At 38.3% G+C, this 18,396-nt stretch overlaps 1 long non-coding RNA gene across 1 annotated transcript in view; it reads left to right on the forward strand.

Moving 5' to 3' along the window:
• Positions 1-16,824, forward strand: part of LOC120594273 (uncharacterized) — a 60,105-nt gene extending 43,281 nt beyond the window's left edge. Inside the window, exon 4 of the long non-coding RNA XR_005650535.1 lies at positions 15,065-16,824. This is a non-coding gene — a long non-coding RNA (uncharacterized LOC120594273). The remainder of the gene's footprint in view (positions 1-15,064) is intronic.
• Positions 16,825-18,396: the final 1,572 nt, after the last annotated feature.

The raw sequence follows: 18,396 nt of genomic DNA on the forward strand, positions 1-18,396 counted from the left end.
ACATACATACATACATATATATCTATATATATGTGTGTGTGTGTGTGTGTGTGTGTGTGTATATATATATATATATGTATGTATATGTATGCCTTACTATTACAATGTACAGCTGAAACTTATTGGAGTTCTTTAACCAATGTCACCATAAAACATTTTTTTAAAAATTGTTTTGAACCTGAAAAATACTAGATCACGCTGAGGCCATACATTTAAAAGGAAAACTCAGTCTGACTCTAAAGCCTTCAAGAGTAATACAGATCCTTATTTAATGCTCAGCGAGATTTCCTTTTGTTTCTCCCTCCTTTCTCATTCATTTTCAGCTACTTGTTCTTACAAGTATGCGTTTCTACCTATTTCCCTGGTCATAATACCAAATATCAGAGCAGCACAAAGTAGGGGTTGGAGGCCCGAAGAGGCAGGAGACAGATTATATATTTATAATTATCATGTCCCTGCAACCTCTTAAACAGTGTCTTTGTCCCTTCAAGACAGTGGTTCTCAACCTGACTACACATTTGAATCACATGGGAAATTTTTATCATATACCCAAACCCTATCCAGACCAGTTAAATCAGAATTTACACACGGGAACTGGGTAATGGTTTGTTGTTTTTTTTTAATATCAGGTGTTTTTAATGTGCAGCCAAAGTTAAAAAAAAACTTCTGTTTTAAGGAATCCATGGTTAGAGTCTTCTATTTCATTTCTTCCAGGACTTGGCAAGTTTTATCCTTCCTGCCTCTTGTTGTTTTCTTTTTCGTATTGACTTTTTCAATCTTTCACTTTTCCATTCTCATTTGTTCCTTCACATCTACTTTCTTTGTAATCAACATATGGGACTAGGGTTCAAGTGTAAGTCATTTCTTTAAAAGATAATCCTATGAAATTCCAGTTGGGGAGTGGGAAAGTAAGACAGGGAAGGGAAAGCAGCCAATAAAGAATGAATTATCAAGGGTGCCCGTTCTGAACAACTAGAACTTAATCTGGTTGGGGATGTAAAACACAGACCTCAAAACTGTCCCATTCAAGGGTAAAGGGAGCTGGTGTACTGGTCTACCAATTCCTGTCAGTCTTTGGTTGAGGACTGCTCTCAGGGGCTCTTAATTCTCTGCTACTTTTAACCTCCACGCAGAGCAGACTATAGAAGCCAGAGAAAGCCCTCATGCAAAGGGCTACAGGTTCTGATGATTGGAAGTCTGACCAGTACACATCAGAGTTAAGCTACACCGTACTCTTGCTCTCAACTACTGCTTGTCTGCATCTACTCTCTTCTCCCACAGCTTTCTTTTGTTTTTCTCATCATCTTATTTCATACCATGATGCTTCATACTTCCCCTTTCCTCATATTTCCTCTTTCCTGTATGGCACTCTCCTTTGATGTTTAAGGCTATGATCTTCATCCTCTTGGGAAAATGTGACACACTGGTGGTTAGGATTACAGTAAAGAATGAGAGCAGGGGCATGACTCACACTGCTACTAAATCTAAACACTGATGTGTTTCCAAACCACATATTTGGTCATGTCATTTTCCCAACTCTTTGTCAAGATCTAGCCTCTCTTCCCTTCAGGCTTTTACTAGACTTTGCATGTGGCTAACTCATCTTTCAATACCTAGCTCAGATATCACTTCTTCTGTAATTAATCCCCCTTTCCTCAGTGCTGTCATAATGCTGTGTGACAACCTTATGTACAGTATGGTGCTCATCACAGAACATCATAAGTGCTTATTTATATGCTGGTTTCCTCAAACAGAACATGAATTTTAGGAAGACAGAAGTTATTTTTTCTTGTATTCCTTCCACAAGTAGAATGTTCTATGAAAATATGTGTTCCAAAAATATTTGTAGGATTAAACAAAATTCATATTGAGTCAAAGTTGGTTTTGGAATATGAACATTATTTTGCAGGTGTGCTAATGAACACATTATGGAAGACATATGTAATGGATCTAGTCAGAGAAGTTTTCATCAGAAATGAATTTTAGGGATTGTTCTGATACCTGTGGAGTGACAATAAAAGTTAGGAAGTGACTGAAATTTGAGGAAATACAATTTTATATACTCAAACTACATCTTGGAGGACAAATAATGAGAATATTCATTATGTTAGAATCATTGTCACAGTGAAAAATTTGTTCGTTACTGTTTATCATCTGCATGGTGAACAACAGAATATCAATCAAAGGAACACCAGTTACATGAGTCATAATAGCTTTCCACACAACAACGAGGTGGAAGTGGTAGAAAGAGGTATGGGGAGGGGTCTTTGACTGAAAGCATGATGTAAATGGAGAATCCTAGCAAAGTAATTTGAGTCAGAGTCTCCATTAAAATGAAGCTATTTTCATTTTAATCTTGTCCTATCATTCTGCCTGTGGAATGTGACCCCCTGATTTAATCATCAATTCATTAGAAATTTAATATGAAACTTTTCCTCCCTGAGATGTCATTTTACTTAAGTTGGTATCTATTTTTATACATTTTTAATATTTTTAATTTGAGAAGTAGAAGTTGGAGGGGTGGGGATGGGGGTTCAGAGAGGGAATTGTTTGAAGGTGGACCAAGTAAAATTTCAGGGTATCCTAGTAGATCTACAGTTTATGAATTGGGGAACCTTTCCATATAAGGAATAGATAAAAGATAATCTCTGTCTTTCTTCTAATGGAATTATTAGCTACCTTAACCTTTATCACTTTAGATTAAAAAAAATAAACGCCTTTATTATTTTTGGTGTTACTTATTTTTTTAATTTTGAATAAATTTTAGAAATATAAAAAAATACAGACCAATATAGTATCTTTGTACCCATAAGCCTTAATTGCTAATAACTAACATCAAATTTGTTTTTTTAATATATAGAAGTATTATAGATAAACTTGAAATTTCTCCATTTTTTCTCCTCTTCCTAGAGGCAGTTATTTTCATGTATTTAATATGTATCCTTCTCATTCGATTTTTAAACTAAGATATTTAGGTTTACATTTCAAAATTTTAATTAATTTTGTTTTTCTGAGCATTCCGTAATCTCAAAGCTGGAGTATCTTCTTTTAGGCTTCTCCATCTGAAAAACTCCTACTCATCCTTCCGGACCCAATCCAAAGAATCATTTTCTCTTTGAAGTCTTTCCTTAATTCCCTAAGCAGATTAACGGTGAATTCCTCAGTACTTCCACAGCATTCAGTTCCTGCCTCTATTATACCACCTGTTTGGTTAGGTTTATTTGTCTTTCTCACTCTGAGACCCTCGGAATCAGAACACTTTTTATGTATCATTGCATTCCCAGATCTAGTTCATTGCCCATCATAGAACAGGATGTCAGTAGATATTTGCTGAAAAAAAAATTCGTTGAAATTAGAACATTTGAGCAGCTAAGGATTGAATAAACAATGCTTTTACTAGAAAAAGAGATATCTTATGGAGTGGGAAGAAAGAATTGATGTGTTAGGTAGTCTTCAAGGATTGGGACTCATTTGACTTAAATTTCAATGGAGAATTAAATATGTTTACACAAAAATCAATGAAGAAAAATATCCTAAGTTTGGTAAAAATTTACATTACCTGTTTGAAATTTACTGTGCCTATTTCTTCCATGACAAAATGGAAATTTTAAGATGTTTCCATTTAAGGGAGACGTATAAAAACGGTAAGAATGGAGAAGTTATGAATATTCATGAGGGATTATTATTATATTAATAGAAAATTAAGTCAGGACCAAATTTTGTTCATTCGAGGTCAGAATTGCTCACTGACATTAAATGTGAGCTCTAAAGAAAACTGCCGTTACAATTTTATAGGAAAGCACATGATCCTTCAAAATATTTTAATTAAAACCACTCAGGAAAATACTTATAAAATTCAAAGTTTTTCCTCCTTATTTCTGGTGGGGTGGTCAGGAAGAAAGCAGGTCAGCACTAACTCTGAGATAGAGGACAGCACATCTTACACCAGTCTCAGAAGTGCCAACTGCAATTAACATTTTGCAAACCACCTAGTTAATGATTGGCAAATGATTTTCTAAAGCTGAACTTTCATATTCCAAATTTGTGAGGATTTTAGGTGTCAGTGTTCCCTAAAGTGCTTTATTTGTACTTTTCAAGATTTTTCTTCTTTTTTTTTTTAATTCTTAAGGGTGATTTTATTAAAGATATGAACTCAAAACAAGAGGCATCAGGACACAGAAACCGAGTTTCATTGGCTTCACAATTTTGCCTTGGATTTGGAACATGGATTAATCTATTTTCGTGTCATCAATGCCTTTGCCTACAAGTTTGTCAGTTGCCTTGAAAAGCAATGAGTCTCTCCTACTTGTGTCATAGATTTCCTTGGTAGCTGATCTTATTAATATTAAGTACACATAGAATCTTTCTTTTTGGATTCCCTGTCTTTAAAAAGCAAATAACTCCTACCTCTTAGAACTGTTACAAGAATTTTAAAAAATGGTGGATCCATAATTAGAAAATATGATAATTGAGTGCTTCTAAGAGCATTAAAATCAGTTTCCTTAAATCTTGACCCCCCCAATGTTTTTAAATGACTACAGTTTTTTTGTCTTTTTTTTTTTTAATATTGCCTCCCACTTTCCACATGTAGAAGGAGAGAAAGAAAATATAAATGTGTCTGTGTGTCGGAATGTCCAGAGGCTGTGTCACAGAGCAGATAGTGTGTGGACTGTGGAGTCAGGTTGCCTTAGCATTACTCCTACTCCAAGACAAGCTCTGTGACCTTGGGCAATTAACTTAATATCTTGGTGTTTGAGTTTCTACATTTATAAAATGGGGAAAATAATAGTATTATCTACCTTATAAGATTGTGCAGTTGAATAATATCACTAAAGCACTTACTACACTCAATATAGAAAACATTAGATATGTTTTAGCCTTATTATGTGTACATTCTTTCCACTTTATTCATGTCTCATGGATTTGATCATAGCCGAAATCTCCAAACCCTTTTCTCTTACAAAGTTGACTATATTTTTATTAGGATTCTTTTATTACCTTAATTTTACTTTCTAAGAGAGAATTTGAATAATTCTGAGATTTCTTTGGTTTGGTGAAACGACTCTTCAAATATAGAGATTTGGTGAGTCCTTGTATATTTACTGCTCATCTGGAGAAAAATAATGAAACAGCAATCCAGATTATGCACTAGAGGTAATTATGCATATCCTAATTTAGAAAGGCATCAAGTGAATTTTCTGGTTATTTGTATTTTGAAACTAGTGTCTTTTCTTTCTAGATATTATATTCATTCTGTTCCAATTAGGGACAAGGAAAAAATGTATGCATTGTTTATTTACCAAAGAACTTTAGTTGGAAAGCCGGAAGTGAAAAATTAACAACCTGGGAAATAGCTGTTTTAGTGGAGGAATGAAAAAGTGAACTAAGCATTACTATGTATAGGAACACTAACTTACATACAGTTGTCCTGAGTTTTCTCCAGGGTAGTCTGCAGAAGGAATGAACCTGGGTAGGGAAGAGTGACCCGTGATCTAGAGTGGTGTTGTTATAGGCACGTAGATGCTGACTGAGAATCCGATGGGAACTGTACTGTATCAGTTTGCTAGGGCTGCTGTAATGAAGTGCCACAACTATGGAGCTTAAATGACAGAAATTGCTTCTCACAGTTCTGGAGGCTAGACGTTCAAGATCAAGATGTCAGAAGGGTTGGTTCTTTCTGAGGGCTGTGAGGGAGAATCTGTCCCACGCCTCTCCTCTAACTTCTGGTGGTTTGCTGGCAACCTTTGATTTTACTTGGTTTATAGATATATGTTACTTCGATCCCGGTCTTCACCTTCACATGACAGTCTCCCTTTGTGTGTCTTTGTCCAAATTTCCACTTTTAATATGGACACCAGTCATATTGGATCAGAGGCCCATTGTACTCCAGTATGACCCCATCTTAACTGATGACATTTGCAATGATCCTATTTCCAAATAAGGTCACGTGCTGAAGTATTAGGGCTTAGGGCTTCAACATATGAATTTTGGGGGGATATAATTCAATCTATAACATCTACTAATGGGAAAAGTACCAATTATGGTTTTAAAGCTTGGCTATGACCCAAAAGTAGATTGCTAATGGGATTTCAGATAGTGTGGACATAAAATATATTCAGAATTAGCAAGAACCTTTCTAGTACTTTTCTCTAACTAAAAGGGATTCTGCTTTCCTTTGGCCTGAAGACATCCCTCTGATGTACTTTCCAATTCTTCTCATGTTAATGTATGTTTCTAAGGACATTCTTAGCCCAGGCTGCTTCTTTGCTTCTATTTTGGGACAATATCAGCCATTGCAACAGGTAACCTAACACCTCCCAAAACACTCAATAGACGGTGACTAGAGGAAGCTATTAGGAGAGAAGTCAGGGACCGGGGGAGTGATGTATCCAAATGGCAATAATGAAGAGGACCGTGAATATTAATTATGACTATCTTTGGGGTTTCCAAAGCTGGCATTCGCCTAGTTCTTATATCTTTATGGCCTCAGAATAGTTTCCCTAAGGTCTAGTTAAAAAATAAGACTTTTTTTCCCCCTAAAAACTAATTCAAATGTCAAATGATAGCAAACCTGTTAGTTCTAGGTGAAGTGACGATTTTTTCCCCTGGCAGGGAAGAAGAACGTTCACGTTGTCATCTTGGTTAGGCTGCATGGCTGTGGCTGCAGGTTTTTGATGATCACAAAGGCATATGTGGAATTAATCCAATGCCAACTAATATCTTAGCTTCTCAAAGGGGTTTTCACTGCCAGATATCTGCTATATTCAAAGATTAAATGGTAACTGAAACCAACCTTGGGTCTAATGCAGCTGTCCTAGAGTTATATTTCAGTGTTTGTGTGGGCTACATTCATAATACACTTTGTAAGAGCTTAATATAAATTCTTGGAACTCAGATAATATCTCTATGTCTATTAAAAGAAGTTAGAACTCTGAGATTTAAGATGAGGTTGCTTGGCAATAATAAAACAGAATAAAGCAAGTCACTTTAACATAAAGCAATTATTTCTTCTTACAAGACAGATTGTCAAAATTTAAGGAAAAAAGCTTTCATCTAGAAAAAAGCAAGTTACTACATTGCAAAATACATTTTTTTCATTTATAAAAGGAAAAATGTATTCCCAATAATTCAGTAAAATATGAATAAATTATAATTCTGTTAATTATATTATATTATTATATAAATATAATTATATATATTGTTAGAATAGTTGACAACATATTATCCCATGTTTTCCACATGATTATAAATTTGTTTTGAATGATGGTGATTGTTTTCACACATGAAAACAAACACAGTGATTCCTCACAGGGAAAAGAAAGAAGATTCAGGAGAACTGAGTGACCCATGGAACATTTGAATGACACTATAAATCAAGAGTTGGCAAACTTTTGCTGTAAAGGGCAGATAGTAAATATTTTAGGCTTTGCAGGCTGTGCCATTTCTGTTGCAACAACTCCACTCTGCCTTTGTAGGGGGAAAGCAGCCAAAGATAGTATGTAAATGAATGGACCTGGCCATGGTCCAATAAAACTTTATTTACAAACACAGGCAGCAGGCAGCAGGCCATAGTTCACCAATTCTTTATATATATATATATATGTTATTGCATATATATATATATATATATATACATATACATATACACATATATATATTATTATTAGAGCATAAAAGTATATATATATATATATATACACACACACACACACACACACACACATACATATATTCCCCTAATGCAGCATATATATATATATATATATATATATATATATATATATATATATATACACACACACACACATATATATATATATATATATATATATATATATATATATATATATATGCCATTAGGGGAATAATCATGATCAAATAATAGTAAAAATAATATTATAGAGTTCGGTGCTTTATAACCTTTCAAATAATTCCACATACATTTTTCTATTGGATCACTCCAGATTTCAACTCTTCCTACCACTAAGGAGAAAGCTTTAATAATGTTTTTATGAAGCCCCTATCAGCTGTGAGTTCCTTGAAGACATGATACATATCTTATTTTCCAGTGCCCAGCAGTGTGTGGTAGTGAATCAACTCATTTCCTCTGAACTCAACTCATGCATTGCATTGCCCTGCCTACTTCACTTTCCCTGTCTCAATGATGCATTTTACCCTTCCAAGCAGCTGTTCCTGTGATCCTTGTACACATTTGGATTTTCCATATTTATACTGGGTATTTATACATATTTCTAAAGATATTTCAGTTGACCTAAAAAATTTGGGTGGAGTCAAGACTTTTCCTCCTTGTATCTAACCCGCCTATGTGGATGAACCTAATTGAGCATCCATCGCCAGACACTTAAAAAGGAAACAAGGACTATTCATGTGAGCACAGTGGACACAGAAAAAAAGACAGAATCTCCTATTCTGTTATACCCCTGACCTTGGAAGCAAGATGCGATGCTATCTTGGTCTGGCCATATCCTTGAGATGTAAAAGAAGAGTCTGGATATGATGTTAGTGATCATTTTTGGATCAAGTTGTGACTGCTGCTGGCCCCCACTTTGAGTCATTTATTCGTAAGCAGGAAGTATTTGACCTTTCTAAATTGGATCTCAAAAGTATCACCTAAACAAGAAGATATACACTGCAGCAGTTTCCTAGTTACCTCACTAAGCCTTTCTATTTTTTGCCTTTGTGATAGATTGAAAAACATGGCCACATTATTTTGCAGCTTCTTCCATCAAGAGGTAGAGCTTTAGGGCTATGAATTTTCCTCTGAGTGTACATTTTTTTCACTGTGGTTAATTTATAAAGGGGTTGTAATTTTGATTTTTTTCTTTGACCCTCAAGTTATTTAAAAGAGTATTTGAAAATGTTCCTAATAGTTCTATTTCTTTCTTTTTGTTATTAACTTCTAGTTTTTTAGCATCTGGGTCAGAGATTATGGAATATGTAATTTCTAAATTTGGGGATTTAAGATTTTCTCGGTCTCATAGTACCTTAAACACTTTTGTAAATATTTCATGGAAGTAAGAAATAAATGTTGAATTAAAAATTTATGGGTGTCTATGTGTGTATATATATATGTATGTACATATACATTTTCTATATTATATATAATATATTATCTATCATATAAATATGTGTGATCATGTATGTCTGTATATATATTCAATCAGTTTTAATAACTGTAATATTATAATTTTTATATCTATTTTTAAGCAGATGATTTTTCTGAATTCTGAAGGAGTTTTGTCAAAAAAATTTTTTGTATTTATAATAGCCTCTGTTCTCTATATTTTGACAAAATGTTGTTAGTACTTAGAGATTCATAATTGATATATTTTGGTGGCTTGAATTTATATTTTAAAAATACTACTAAGTTCTTAGAAATATTTTTTTAAATTCTTGAATATAATAAACAAATGAAAGAGGAAGTAAAAACTGAAATTATACACTATTAAGAAAGTATTAATAAAAATAATACATATTCAGATGAAAATTGATACTGGTCTCACTTGAAATTTATGACCACGAACCTTAATTAGGCCCCAAGAGCTGCCGCACACTCCTACTATGTTTTTGGAGCAATTCCCTCTCCCTCTCTGAGAGGGCTATTTTAAACCTTCTCAAACTCCAAAACCTCTTCTTCACATCTCACTCTCAGCTGCCAACCTTGTTTCTTAATTCACTGAAATATTATGCTCCATCAAAAGAGCACGTCCTTATCCTCCCCCTGGCAAGCAGACCAACTTGCTGGCCTCTGCATCCACAAGCCTTCTTCCCCTCCTGTCACAGCAGTTAGCTGCCCTTGCTCCTAGGGAGACCAGCCCCGTAGTCTGTGTAAATTGGATCCCCACAGCTTGTGGCTGCTCTGGGCTTAGCACTGCTGTGACAAGTGTCCCCTCTTTCCTGCCTCATCAATGTGTCCTTCTCTGTGGGATTATTCCAACCTCAGCCATGAAATATGAAGCATTATCTTTCATCTTATAACAATACTCCTCCTGTGACCACTTCCAACAACTGTCCTCATTTTTCTGCCATCTGAAGTGTTACTTACTCTCTCCATCTTTCCTTCCTCATCCCCCATGATGTCTTGGAGCCTACTTCAGGCAAGCGTTTGCCTCCGCCTACTCTGCTCTCAAGGTCACCACATTGTCAAAACCAACATTAACTCCTTGTTGATTTCTCAGCAGTATTTGATGCGATTGATCCCTCCTTCTGGAAACACTTCCTTCATTTGGGTTCTTATACCCATTTATTTCTTAAATTGTGGTAAAACATATATAACAAAATTTACCATGTTAACCATTTGTTAGTATACAGTTCTGTGTCATTAAAGTACATTCACATTGTTGTGCTACCATCACCACCATCCATCCACAGAACTCTTTCAATCTTATAAAGGGAAACTCTGTGCCTATGAAACACTAGTCCCCAAACCTCCCGTACACTCCCGAATCTCTCCTTGACTTCTAAATGTTATTGTTTTCCAGGGTGCAGTCCTTTGACCCCATCTGTCCTCAGGGTTACACTCCTTCTCTAGGGGATCTCATCTAAATCCCTGTTCAATACCATCTCCACAATGGTGACCCCTAAATTTGGATCACAACCTGAACCTCTTTCCTGAACTCAATATCCAACTTCTTTGATGTCTCCATTTAGAGATCTAAAAGGTATTAAGAACTTAATATTATCTAAATAAAACTTTGTTTTCTACCTGCAAATCTGCTTCTCCCATAGTGTCCCCCACTCCCGACCTCACCATTCACTGACTGCTTAGGCCTAAAGCTGAGGGTTCTTCCTAGAATATAAGACCCAAGAGGGCAGAGATTCCTGTGTTTTGTCTGTTGAGGTGCCTTCAGTGCCTAGAACTGTACTTAACACATAGAAATTTCTCTGAGGCTCTAAATGATCTAACTGTGGTTACATTTTTCCCTCTTCTCTCTGGCTTTCTACTCTAAAACCATCTGGTTCAGCATGCCAAGCATGTACCAATCTGAGAAACTTTACAGTTATTATTATTCCACCTGGTTCTGGGGTGATTTTAAGAATATAAATTTAAGGGAAAGTTTTTAAAGGGATTCAGGAATATCCAAATTAATCTTTTATTTCTCATTCTTTCCCCAACCCCACCCCTTGATATGATCCTCAAGAGAAATAAATGTACGCAGGAAACAAACCATTCCCTAATGCTTCCTGGGGCAGTGGCTTTCAATCACACTACCGACTGACTCATGGACATCATGGAAAATTCCTTTACCTCAGCCAGATTCACCTAAAAAACCCAGCCTTCTTCTCCAAGCCCAAACCTAAGTTTAGTCTTGGCCCTCCTAAATGAGGAAGGCCACACCTTTCTACCTGTGCAGGAGGAAATGGGGTGAGAGAGACCCAACAAATGAGCATGCTTGTCCCAGGGATTAGAGCTGCCACCCCAAACTTTTTAATGCGGAGACAAAGTACCCTGGGGTATAGAGAGAACATAATAAAGAGGGAGACAAAGAAATTGGAAGAAAGAGTCAGGGGGCAGGGAAAGAAGAAACAGAGACAGATACAGAGACAGAGATAAAGAGTGATAAAAAGAAACAGGTGCAGATAGATAGATATAACTACAAAGAGACTTTGGGAGAGTGGGTCAGAGAGAGCAATGTGCCAGAGAGCAGAGCCTGGGGAGAAAGGTAGCTGGTGACACTTTATAGCTGTGACACCCACAGCAGGAGGAGCCAAGGACATTTGGGACAGCAGGTTAAAGTTGTTTATTAAGCTGTGCCATACTACAACCCTCCTCCATTACCCCCACACCTTACACACCACAGGCTTTTGTACATGGTGATTTGAGGACAGGAAGGAAGGAGGGGTGTTGTGCAGAGTGGGCCTATGGTAGGGCTGCCAGATACCTATGGGGCTGAATGAAGGGGCAAGTAGGGCTGAAAGCCAGCCAAGTATGTTCCATTTGCCAAGCAACAAAATAGGTGTGCTTCCAGTCTTATTGTTTTCTACTTTCAAAGGGGAATTCCTACTCATTCCTGAAGTCACAGCTTAATCACCATTTGTGTCCTCAGGGAAGCTGTAGAAGCTGCTGTTGCTGCTCAGCCCCGTGACCTCTCAGCCTGCCTCTCTTCTCTAGCGTCTTTTTCCTTCTCTAACTGGCGCCATGGAGCCTTGCTCAGCTGCATTAGACAAGGTGATGCTTGGCAGTGCCTGGAAGATGGTTTTTGTTTTCACACTTGGGGTGGGGGAAGTGCTACTGGTATCCAGTGAGTAGAGACCAGGGACACTGCTGAACAACCTATAATGCACAGGACAGCTCCCATCACAAAGGATGATCTTGCTCCAAATGTCGGTAGTGCCAGTTTGAGGAACCCTGATGTCGATACAACTCAGAAATGTGTGTGTGTGTAGAGGGTATTAACGCTCCTGGTGGCAGCCCTCAAAAAATGTGGGAATTCAATGGGTAAATGCTCGAGGCTTGCTGTCCTCTGGTAAGGTAACTCTGAGTGTGTTCCACAGTTTTTTGAAGGGTCCCCATCAGGACTGAGCCTCAGTTGCCTGAAAAGGCAAATCGCTCACTATGGCACCCTTCATTGGCTTTTATAAAAGTCTTTCCATTTCACTCCCCCCACTTCCTTGTTCCTATTCCTGGAGATCACTTTCCAAATCAACTACCTGCACCCAAGTCCTTTCAGGGTCTGCTTTTAATACAGATGCCTTCCTTGATTCCCCATCTAGATTATGTTTCTCTACCTTGAGTGGATCTATCCCTCTTTGTAGTAACTTTGTATTTAATGTCAGTCTCCTTTATAGACTATGAACTCTATATGGACAGGATTTATGTTTCTCTTGTTCAGTGCTTTTCATGGTTTAGCACAGTTTCTGGCACATAGTAGGTGCTCAAAAATATTTGTAGAAAGATTAAACGAATAAATGAATGAATTTAGGTTGTTTTTTTCCTTTAAATTAGGAGCCTCTCCCACTCCCCGCTTTAAATGACTTAAGACAGCTAGGATAACAACCAGGTGAGGTGGGATGTCAGGCCATGTGGGACTTGATGGCAATATGCCTAAGGTTAATATGGGGCCATTTTGTTGGATTCTTCAGACTTGGGATTAGGATCTTAGAATACTAAATAGTCCAAGAACATTTTCCATAGTTTTGTTTAACAAAGCAGAGACTCAAGGCCTACAAAGTAATGAGGGTTATCTCAAGACTCAAAGAAAATAGACGAGTTGGAAATAATGTGAAATTTTAGCACAGGAAAAGGAAAATAACATCAGTCATCATCTACTATGTGCCTAGCCCTGTGCTGCATTTCCTCTAGCTCACTTAGTGGTAGGTATTATTATACCAATTATTTTGCAGATAAATAAATTGAAATTGAGTGAGAGAAATGGCAGAACCCAAATTTGAACCCCAATTGGCCCCTCTCGAAGGCTTATGACATCTTCTGTTACAGCATGGGGGGATATAGACTGCAAATTTGGAGTAAGCGTGGTGGTGGGGCAGTCGGTGTGCAAGAGTTTAGACATGATGCCCTTTGGTTGCCTTACAATATTAGGAATATCTTACTGTAGTGACTGCAGGTTCTCCATCTGGCCTCCCTTTGTTCGCTCATCAGTTTCAGCTCAGAGGCAGCAGGCATTTCCCATCATTTACTTTCCTTTCATTTCTTCTCATTTGCTAAGGATCCATCTAGTAAATCTCTAGTCCCAGGCATTTAGTGTATTTCATCTAAGAAGCTATTGGTTGGATGATACATGGTTATTTTATGTACCCCTAAGAAAGAAAAAGCATTGCTAAACATCATTTTAAGATGCCATAAATTTTAACATGCCAATTTCAGAGATGTTAAAATGTGAAAAATGTGCACCCTAGAATCCATGAACTATTACAAACTCAAATTCCCATGACCACAGACTCAATTATCCTCAAAACAGGAGCAATATTCCTGGCTCCCCACTCTCTTTAAAATCAACACACACTTGGTGGGTGCCTGCTATGGAGAAAGCTCTGAGTCAGATGTTTTGAAGGGAATACAAGATATCTGAAAGTAGGACCCCAAATTTTAGTCATGGTGAAGTAGTTTTAAAATATGGCCAGAAACTTTATAAATACTCATCCTATAGAGAGAGAGGTTCATGTCCCCTTTTCTTGACTCTGTGTGGGTTTGTTACTGCTTTGGCCAACAGAACTACAGCAAGAGTCTTGCTATGTGATGTCCAAAGCTAGGCATAAAAGGCCGTGCAGCTTCTGTTGTTTTTACTGGCCCACTTGCTATTAGAACTGAATCTCCATGTAAGAAGCCAACTATGCCGAGGCCACCATTCTGAAGAAGCCTCATGTAGGAATTCTGGTGTACAGTCCCAGTTGGGCTAGCCTTCCAACTATCCCTGACTTAGGGCACCAAACATGGGAGTGAAGTGGCTGGGAAGTGGGTCCTCCATCCCCAGCTGGCCCAATCTCAAGAATGAGGGCAATGACCACTTGTATAAGTCAAATATCTATGCATTCGTAACAAGCCCACATTTCTATAGCTTTATATAGTAAATGTAAAGCTCACATCATGTCAGAGTCTGATGTGTGTCCAGTGATCCTTTTCTATCTTGTAGCTATGACATCTAGGACTAATGGCTTCTAAGATGGCTACAAGTGGGGAAGAAAGATCTGGACTGCACAAGATGTCTTTAAAAGCCAGGTGTGGAATGGCTTACAGCAGTACTTCTCAAACAGTCTGAGGACTAGGTTTGAGTTAATTCAAGTATAGTTCTAGTTAATTTGAGTATAGTTCTGGTTAAGATAGCAGAGTAGATAAACACTGCACTCCTATGACCACATCAAAATTACAGCTAAACTACAGAACAACCATCATGGAGAATTGCCTGAAGTCTATCTGAATGGAAGTCCTATAACTAAAGAAATATAGAAGCCACATCTAGATGGGTAGGAGGTGCAGAGATGCGGAGCGAGCTGATTCAGCACCTAATGTGGCTGTTAAAAATCGGGAGAATTACTAAATCATCACTTCATTTTTACCTCTCTTTTTCTTTCCTATGCCTTCCAGGACTCCAAAAACAAACAAAAAAAGATAATGAAAATTTAAATAAAACATTTCCAAGTTCCGAGCAAGACAGCGGAGTAGGTAAAACCTGTGCTCGCCTCCTTTCATGACCACATTAATATTACAACTAAATTATAGAACAATCAACCTGGAGAATCATCTGAAGACTAGCTGAACAGAATTCTTATAACTAAGAACATACAGAAGAAGTCATGTCAAGACTGATAGGAAAGATGGAGATACAAAATGAGCTGATCCCACACTCAGGTGTGGTGGTTAAAAATTGAGAAGACTATCTCAGCTGAGGATGGTGCTTCCTGAGGAGTGAGAGGCCCCAGCCCCACAAGGGACTCTCCAGCCCAGGATTCCAGTGCTGGGAAGGAGAGCCCCCACAACATTTGGCTGTAAAAACCAGCAGAGATTCCATCCACCTGGTTGAGAAAGAAGGCTATTGGAAATACAGATGTCTCCTTAAAGGTCCTGCACACAAACTCACTCACTCGTAGGCACTCACCCTTAGCTTTGATGGAGGGATGATGACTTGGGAGGTACCAGAGACATATAGGGAGAGACTGAACTGTGTGGTTTTGGGGCAAGAGCTGGAGGAACAGCCGCCATTGGCCCTGTGTTGAGCCCTCCTCCTGTGCAGCTTACAGGCGGGCGCCATCTTGCCTGTGTTGAGCCCGCCCCTACACAGCCAAAACTGAATCTGCTTTGGCTAGGTGAGATCTACTCGCTCCACCCCTGGTGACTCCCTGGGACCCTACCCTACCAAACTCACATACTGCAGGAGACACTTTTGGTGGTGGGCAGCCAGCTCTGACCCATGCTGTAGTCTTTCTTGGACAACTTTTCGGGGGTCTGTGGGCCCGAGATGGGCATCTGCTGGGCATTTTGCATAGTGTCTCCAGGCTCAGCAATGGCACCAAATCTGAATCTGTATTAATCTGGTCAACTCCACTTGCCCCACCCTGGTAACTACCTGGGACTCTGCCTCATCCAACTTGCGCACCAACAGAAGCACTTTCAGTGGCTGAGCCTTTTGGACACTCAGCAGATGGCATCAAGCCTCTGGGTCCCTTTTGGCATTTTTGCTGAGCTGCTACAAGTCAGGTACTGGTGGCAGCCGGCCTCAGTTCTCAGCTTGGCCTCTTCCAAGTGCTTCTGGGTCCATCACAGTGGTAGCTCCTACCAGGTATCCCCAGGCCCGTCACAGGCAGCGGCTGACCTTGGCCTGCACAGGAGCCCCTCCCAGGAGGCCCCAGAATCAACACACCACGAGGCCGGCTTCAGACCACAACAGAGCACCACCCGATTAGCCCTAGAAATGGCACGCTCAAAGGGTGGTCTCACCAGCTACACGAGCCTGCTGGGAAGAATCCCATTCCATGGGGTCAGCCCCTACACAGCAATTCATGCTCTGTGGGTGTGGCCAATCCTCACAGCAAGTCAGCTTCAGGGTCAATCCAACTCACTGACTTGCCAACAGTAATCAAGTGTCAACCACAACAGGAAGGAAAATACAACACAAATAAGGAACATGCCTGGAGCACCTGGCACAGGCGATCAGAGAGACTGTGCCACTGGGACACACGGGGTACCTACTACAGGCCACCTGGCCAAGATTGGGAGACATAACAGATCTACCTAATACATAGAAACAAACAGAGAGAGGCAGCCAAAAAGAAGAAACAATGAAACATGTCCCAGATGAAAGAACTGGAGAAAACTCCAGAAAAATAACAATGAAATGGAGACAAACAACCTACCAAATACAGAGTTCAAAACACTGGTTATAAGGAGGCTCAAGGAACTTAGTGAGAACTTCAACAAAGAGATAGTAAGCATAAAAATGGATATAGAAACCATAAAAAAGAACCAGTTAGAAATGAAGAATACAATAACTGAAATGAATACATTAGAGGTAATCAATAGATTAGATGAAGCAGAGGGCCTCTGGGACAACATCAAGCCTACCAACATTTATATCATAGGTGTACCAGAAGGAGAAGAGGGAGCAAGAAATTGAAAACCTATTTGAAGAAATAATGACAGAAAACTTTCCTAACCTGGTGAAGGAAATAGACATACAAGCCCAGAAAGTACACAGAGTCCCAAGCGAAATGAACCAAACAGGCCCACACTAAGATACATCATAATCAAAATGCCAAACAATAAAGACAAGGAGAGAATCTTAAAAGCTGCAAGAGAAAAGCAGTTACTTGCAAGGGAGCTCCCTTAAGACTGGCAGCTGATTCCTCAAATCTGTACTTTGCAGGACAGAAGGGCTTTTTTCAGAATATTCAAACTGATGAAAAGCCATGACCTACAACCAAGATTACTCTACCCAGCAAAGCTTTCATTTAGAATTGAAGGAACAAATAAAGAGCTTCCCAGATAAGAAAAAGCTAAATGAGTTCATCGCCATCAAACCAGTATTATAGGAAATATTGGAGGGACTACTTTAAGAAGAAGAATACGTATCAAAATATGAATAAAGAATGGCAATAACTACATATCTATCAGCAAATATCAAATGAAAAAAAAAAAAACTAAGTGCTCCAATCAAAAGATAGGGTGGCTGAATGGATAAGAAAATAAGACCCCTACATATGCTGCCTACGAGAGACTCACTTCAGATTGAAAGACACACACACACTGAAGGTAAAGGAATAGAAAAAGATATTTCATGAAAATGGAAACAAAAAAATAACCTGGGTTACTAATCCTTACACTAGACAAAATAGGCTTTAAAACAAAGGCTGTGATAAGAGACAAAGAAGGACCAAGTAATCAGACTTCTGGATATTTATCTAAACAAACCCAAAACTAATTTGAAAGGACATGTGAATCCATATGTTCATTGCATTATTTACAATAGCCAAGATATGGAAGCAACCTAAGTATTCATTAATAGATGAATGGATAAACAAGAAGTGGTACATATATACAATGGAATATTACTCAGCCACAGAAAGAATGAAATCTTGCCATCTTCAACAACTTGGATGGGATGTAGAGGGTGTTATGCTAAGTGAGATAAGTCAGACAGAGAAAGACGAATGCCATATGATTTCACTTATATATGGAATCTAAAAACAAAATAAACAAATAAAACAAACAAACTCATAGATACAGACAACATTTTGATGGTTGCCAGATTGGAGGGGGTTTGGGAGCATGGGTGAAAAAGGTGAAGAGATTAAAAAGTACAAATTGGTAGTTACAAAATAGTCATGGAGATGTAAAGTGTGGGAAATATAGTCAATACCATTATAATAACTATGTATGATATCTATACGGTTAACCCAGAACATAGACCCTCCACATACTCA

The sequence above is a fragment of the Pteropus medius genome, unplaced genomic scaffold (genome assembly GCF_902729225.1).
Source record: "Pteropus medius unplaced genomic scaffold, Ma_sr-lr_union100, whole genome shotgun sequence".
NCBI lineage: Eukaryota > Metazoa > Chordata > Mammalia > Chiroptera > Pteropodidae > Pteropus > Pteropus medius.